Here is a 6,720-nt window from a genome sequence, read left to right on the forward strand (position 1 = left end):
AGGGCAGCCCAGCTCCAGGTTGAGCTGTTGTTCAGCATCTTAGCTGTAGAGGGCAGTGTCACTGGCCCTCATATGTGGGATCCGAACCGGGGCCCTCTGTCGTCCTAAGCCAGTTCTTAACCATTGCGCCACTCGGCCGGCCCCACAATGCATGGATTTGATAGCAGAATAACCACAGCTAGAGAATTGATTAGGAAAGATCAAAAAATTTTTACATAATGTAGCCCAAAGAGATGGAAAATATGAAAGAGCGGTTATAAATCATGGAAATATTGTAAGAAATACAGCAATCATCTAATTGGAATTCCAGGCAGACAATAGAGGAAGGAAGGGCTGAAAGCAGTAATTGAAGGGGTAATGGCTGAGAATTTCCAAGAAATGACAAACCTCAGGTTCAAAAGGCCTGACAATCCCAATAAGGATACATGAAAGGGAATTTACACTCAGATACATTCTAGTAGAACTATTTACATGCTGAGTTATAAGGCAAATATCAAATAATACCATAAACAAAGAGAAAAAAATTTAAAAGCAGCCAGAGAAAGAAAAGACAGATTACTTGCAGCAGGATAACAGTTGGACTTCTTAACAACTATGGAAGTCAGAGAAAGTCTAAAATCTTCAGGGTGCAGAAAGAAAATTGCTGTCAACCTAAGTTTGTATATTATCTTTTAAGAACAATGGAAAAATCAAACATCTTTAAATAAGCAAACAAAATTTGAGAGTTTGTCACCAAGAGACCCTCAGTAAAGGAAAGTCTAAAGGCTGCTCTATAGGCAAGAAGAAAGTCGTCAGAGTTGAATAAAGGAATGAGGAGCAAGGAAAGTACTAACTATGTGGTTAATTGTAAATAAATATTTGCTAAAAACAACAATAATAATCTCTTAAGAGGTTTAAAAAACTAGTTAGAAATGAAATACACAACCATCTATAGCATGTAAGTTGAGAGGGGAATGATGAGAGTTAAAGTGTTCTACTGTCCTTTTTATTATTTTTTTATTCTCTTACTGTCCTTTTTATTGTTTGGTAGAATGATAAAGATATTAAGTATCCAAGTTAAAATTTCTAACATAACCATCAAAAGGGTGTATAACTTTCAAACTAAAATATCGAAAAAAGTGGAAAAAAAATCAATACAAAAGTAGATGAGAACAGAAAAAATAAATATTGAAGGTTCAAGACACATAAAAAGCACAAAATAAGATAGTAGAATTAAATTCAAATATATCAGGAATTAAAATAAGCAAAAATAGACTAAGTGCCCAACTTATAAGGCAAGAATTTACAGATGGTATGTGTGTGTCTACATACGCTTATATATTGTTTTAAAGAACTCAGCTATATTCTAAGTCACATTTAAAACAAAAAGTTTCAGAAAAAATGAGAAGAGTGTGAAAAAAAATTATACCATGCAGACACTAACCAAAAGAAAGTTTGTATTGCTGTATTAGTATCAGACAAAATAGTTCTTAAGACAGAAAGCTTTAAAGAGAATCATTTCATAAGGATAAAAGGTTCAGTTCTCCAGGAAGAGGTAAGAGATCTCTAAACTCATAAATATTTAGATCAAGCTGACAAAATCAGTAAAAAGATAGAAGAACAACACAATTAATAAGCTAGCTTTAAATGAGTAAGTGTATAGAACACTGCACCTAAGTACAGAATACACATTTCTTTTCAACTAACATGGAGTATTTTTGAAAATTGACCACATGTTGAGCTATAAAGCAAATATCAATAATTTTCAAAAGACTGAAATCTTACAAATCANAAAACCTTGCAAAGTCATGTTATTCCACAATTGCTTTTCCCTTAAATTTACTTTCGCCTTCCACCCAGCTCCCCTTACCTTCTGTCTTTTTTTCCCCTTTTCCATCTGTAATTCTGGGTTAACGTTAAGGGAGCTATGATTGCTGGGAAATATGTTGAGTTTGGGATTCTTCACAGAATGATGGGGAAGTGTTTTCCATCAACTAAGTGGGTTTTTGCAGCTGTTCACCACTCCATAAACCATATGGCTGAAAGGAAACCCTGGCAATTATCTACCCTAACTTCTTCCTTTTATAGTCTAAGAAATTAGGGTAGAAAGAAGTGAAGTAACTTGAGCAATGACACTTCAGGCACTAAGTGGGGAGCTGAAATAGGTCCACATACAGCCTGCCTAAATGTATAAAAGTAATGCATCTGGGAGATGACAGAATTAAAATATGTTCTGTCCTATTTTATATTACAAGACTAAATCTATTCATGTCAAGTTGCTAAACCATTCAGATATAAAATAAATAAAAAGGTTTATTTGCGTATGTTCGAGAGACATTGTGAGAACCAGTCCACAAATATGAATTTTCTTGTATTTCCTGTTTTCACTGCACTTTATACAAAAATTTATTTTCAAGGAGATCCAAGATGAAGAGATACATGATCTATTCTGTGGTAGTCTGTATACTCTGAACCTTGGTCTATGATCTTTTCTACTATAGCTCTCAAGCTCATCTGCCAACCCTCTTCCAATACTTTGATTCCTATGAAATGTCCGGGATTCATATAGTGCTGGGATAGGATTGGCAATGGGACAGGGAGAGACTGAGCCAGGAGAGGCTGTTAAATCCAGCTGTCCCTGGGCCACAGACAGCAGGCCAGTGTAAGAGAGGAATGGCTTTCTATGGATAGATCCAATTCTGAGCTGCCAAAGAGCTTTATGGGATGATAGAGACGGTAGCTCTCTAAAGATTGGAAATCCTAAACCCATGGAAAGTGATGGAGCTTAAGGAAAGACCTCAGACTTTGGAGTCAATGGACTTGGCTTAGAATCCCAGCTGTGCTTCTTCGTAGCAATGACATTTTTCAAATTCATTGTAAATTCTCTAAGCCCTCAGTTTCTTGATCTGTAAAATGTGATTGTGAAGCTGTAATGAAATAATATATGTAAAAAAAAATCAGTAAATATCAGGGGGGATCACGTCATAGATTATAAATGCCTAACCACTCTGCTGTACACCTGAAACTCATATAAAATAATATTGAATGTCAACTATAATTAAATATATAATTAAATATATAAAATATATATATCATGGGATGTAAAGTATAGCATGGGGAATATAGTCAATGGTATTGTAATAGCTACACGGTCAAATAATTGGTGAACTTTCCACTGTGTAAGTGTACAATGTCATAGGGGTAGTAGACTTGGGGTTATCACTTTGTAAGTGGTGTAAATGTCTAATCATTATTATGTTGTTTTGTACACCTGAAACTCATAAAATAAATAAAATCAGTAAACTTATAAATTTTAGTTTTTCTTTTCTTCACCTTAAATTCCTTAGGTTCCTTCTATCTCAGGCCCTCTCTTCACATCCCCACCAAATAGCTCTGCTAAAGAAAGACTCAAGTTTTTGCTGAAATACCCTTGAAGAAAACCTCCTTGGAATTTGGATCTACAGTTTCAGAAGAAGTTGACATGGTAAGCCAACACTATTGTGCTTTTCTTTCCAGTTTTATTAAGACATAATTGACATAGAACTGTGTAAGTTTAAAGTGTAGAACATAATGACTTGATATATGTATATATTATAAAATCATTGTCACAATAAGGTTAGTTAACATCCATCACCTCATATAGTTACAGTTTTTTTTCCTTGTAATGAGAACTTTTAAGATCCACTCTCTTAGCAACTTTCAAATATACACTATACAAAGTATTGTTAACTATAGTCATCATATTGTACATTACATGCCCAGAAATTATTTATCTTATAACTGCAAGTTTGTACCCTTTGACTACCTTCATCTAATTCCCCCAAACCCCACGCCTTGCTTCTCGCAACCACAAATCTGATCTCTGTTTCTATGTGTTTGGTTTTTTAAATTTCCACATATAAATGAAATCACATAGTATTTGTCTTTCTCTGTCCGACTTATTTCACTTAGCATAATGCCCTCAAGATCCATCCATGGTGTTGCAAATGGCAAGATNGCTACCTCTCTGTAACCTCTGGTGCTCAGGCCAACAGTTTCTTATCGCCAAATCTAATGGACATTTTTCTGCCTTTATCTTACGCAACAGGAATTTGAAGTTATAGACCATGCCTTTCTTTAACTCCTCCTTTCAGTTCTATTCTCTCCTGTTTTTCCATCCTCTTACCTTGGTGGCCAGTTGCCCTTAGAATCCTTCAAGAACTTCTGTCCTCTGGGCCCTCCTTAGATATCAGTGTTCTCTGAGGCTATATCCTAGAATCTCTACCCTAATCACTGTTCCCAGTTTGCTTGGGGGACATAGTTGAAATACTTGGCTTTACTTATAGTGGGGTCACGTTTTGAGACAGGGAGTTTTCTGGGTAATGATGGGGAGGAAGGTTCTAAAGTCAAATGAAGGGTATAATATAACTTACCCTTAGAAAGCCTTTAAATAGTCCATGAACACAGTGTAGCACATAAATTCACATAGTTTTTCCTCCAGTGTTGGAAGAGATTATTGAACTTCAGCTGAGCATTAGGTTATATGTAGTTGATTTGGGTTTAGGACTATAAATGTAAAAAAAAAAAAGGCAATAGTATCTGTAAATACAAGACCAACATTCAGCTGGGGAAACATTCGGCCCAGGGAACCTGAAATCTGCTGAGTACTGCCTCTCTTCTCATGTTCATTTTGGCACATATGCTGTATGTGAGGAATGGCAGGAAAAATCATTGTTATTGATTATCCCTATTGATTTTCCTTTGTTTTACCAAAGGTAGGTGGTTGGATTTGCATACGTGAAATGTGCATGTGCACTACTATGTGTATGCAAGGAACTCTCCTGTCTCTGTTGCCAGCCTGGTGCACTGAGGCCAGGCCCACATGCTGGAGGTCCCCTGTATAGGCCGATTATTCCTTCATGTTAACACTCCCTAGACTGTACTCATGATTTCTCTCCCATCCTTACACTCTACCCCCACCCCAACTACTACACTTCTCCATTCCTGTCTAGAACAGGGATCAGCAAACTGTGCTCACGAACTGTGGCTGTGAAGTAAAATTGAAAATGAAAATAAAACTATCATAGTTTCATTTATAAAATTTTTAAAGGATATTATTCACATAATGGTGATTATGTAAAAATATANACTTGTTAAGTCCTGCTCTGGTGCTTGAGACCGATGGGGACGTGCGGTGCCTTTCTGCATCCAGACCTGATTCCGCAGACATTCCAGTAGACTGAAGCACCTTCCTCAAAAGTTTGTCAGTCATCCTCTAGTAACTATAACTATTGAGGCTGGCATTACTGTCAGGGCAAGGTATCCAGGCCCAGACCAGAACCCATGTGGTACCAGGTATGCATTTCCCCCACGGGTGCATTTCTCCTTTGGGGCACCTTCGGGCTCTCTACCCCGTGGGCTGACTAGACTCCTGGAAGGAGCTCTGTGACTCGTGCCTGTGAAGTGAAGCGCGGGGCCTGGTGTCAGGGCCTTTTTGCAGGAGGGTGACCTGGTGAGCAAATAGCTCCCACTGCTAGCAAGGTATTTCTTTTGCAGGATGGCAGGGCCACCCAAATGATACGGGCACACAAAATGGTTTTGGGAGATTCTCTCTCGAGTTGGATTAAAGACAAGGTCAGGGTTTTGGGGTACCCATGGTCCGCCACTGACTTGGGCTTAAGCTGTGTGTATCAGCCATACTCTGAGTCTTCCCCACGTGTGTTCCCACTGCGGTGGCACTCCCAGGGTACAGCATCCAAGGGCAGCAGGGGTGGTAATGGAAGTCCTGTACCCTGTGGCACACCCTCCCCCCTCATCACTGTCACTCCACCTCTACCACAGGCTCCAGACCACTTTTCAGACAGTCCTCTGGGTGGCCTTGCCTATCTCCTTGAGGGATTTTTAGAGGCCTGTTGCTCTGCAGCGCTCATGGGCCTTTCTGATCCATTTGTCTCCCAGGTGGGTCTTAAGCTTTTCAGGGATAAGGGACTGCTTGAATGAGACTGATCTGGCTCCACTCAGAGGCCCTGGGTCGGGTTCCTCACTTATCCTCCTTACTGGCTGATGGTGTTTGGAAGACAGGGGTGCCTTTTCTTGAAAGAGATCATATTCTAGGAATATGCTGATTACTGCCTAATGAGTTTATGAGAAGACAAGATCAGATGTTTTCCTGAGCTTTCACTATAAAATTCCTATTAGTAGATTTACCATGACTAGAAAACAAATTACTTTTCACTTTTTTCTGCGTACTCTGGACTTGTATTTGTGGTCATCATCAACAAAACACAGAAGCAACTTTTGGGTGAGTGATTGGCAGCCAATACTCACAGGTAGCTTGATAGATGATGCAGCCTCATGATATAACAAGCATTGAATACAGTAAATGGTATTAGGGAACTGCAGGGGTAAGAAATCTATATAGTTTAATTACAAGCAGGTTCCAAAGAGCCAAGGCATTGTGAATAATAACAGTGTTACTACTTTTTTCCTGCTTGTGAGTGAGATATGAAATTAGTTGGAAACAACTCATTTGTCAATAAAGAACATGAAGAGATGATTTCTGGGTATGAACAGGACGAGATGGTGTCTGGGCTCTATGAATAATCTTCATCTGCACTGATTGGACAATACATACCTTGTCTTTTTCATCAGTTGTTTTAAATCTTTATTGACAAAACACTATTTACTCAGATTGGGCCATAAATTTTGTAATGCAATTTTAAAATCATATTGTGACTATTGACAGGGACCTAGCAAAAAAAC

General features: G+C 38.3%; 1 long non-coding RNA gene across 4 annotated transcripts in view; it reads left to right on the forward strand.

Moving 5' to 3' along the window:
• LOC109378284 (uncharacterized) overlaps positions 1–6,720 on the forward strand; it is a 145,139-nt gene that overhangs the window by 109,588 nt on the left and 28,831 nt on the right. For all 4 annotated transcript variants that reach the window (XR_002122983.1, XR_002122973.1, XR_002122987.1 and 1 more), the window contains one exon: positions 3,327–3,463. This is a non-coding gene — a long non-coding RNA (uncharacterized LOC109378284). The remainder of the gene's footprint in view (positions 1–3,326; positions 3,464–6,720) is intronic.

The sequence above is a fragment of the Hipposideros armiger genome, unplaced genomic scaffold, assembly GCF_001890085.2.
Source record: "Hipposideros armiger isolate ML-2016 unplaced genomic scaffold, ASM189008v1 scaffold_2, whole genome shotgun sequence".
In the NCBI taxonomy this organism is placed as follows: Eukaryota; Metazoa; Chordata; class Mammalia; order Chiroptera; family Hipposideridae; genus Hipposideros; species Hipposideros armiger.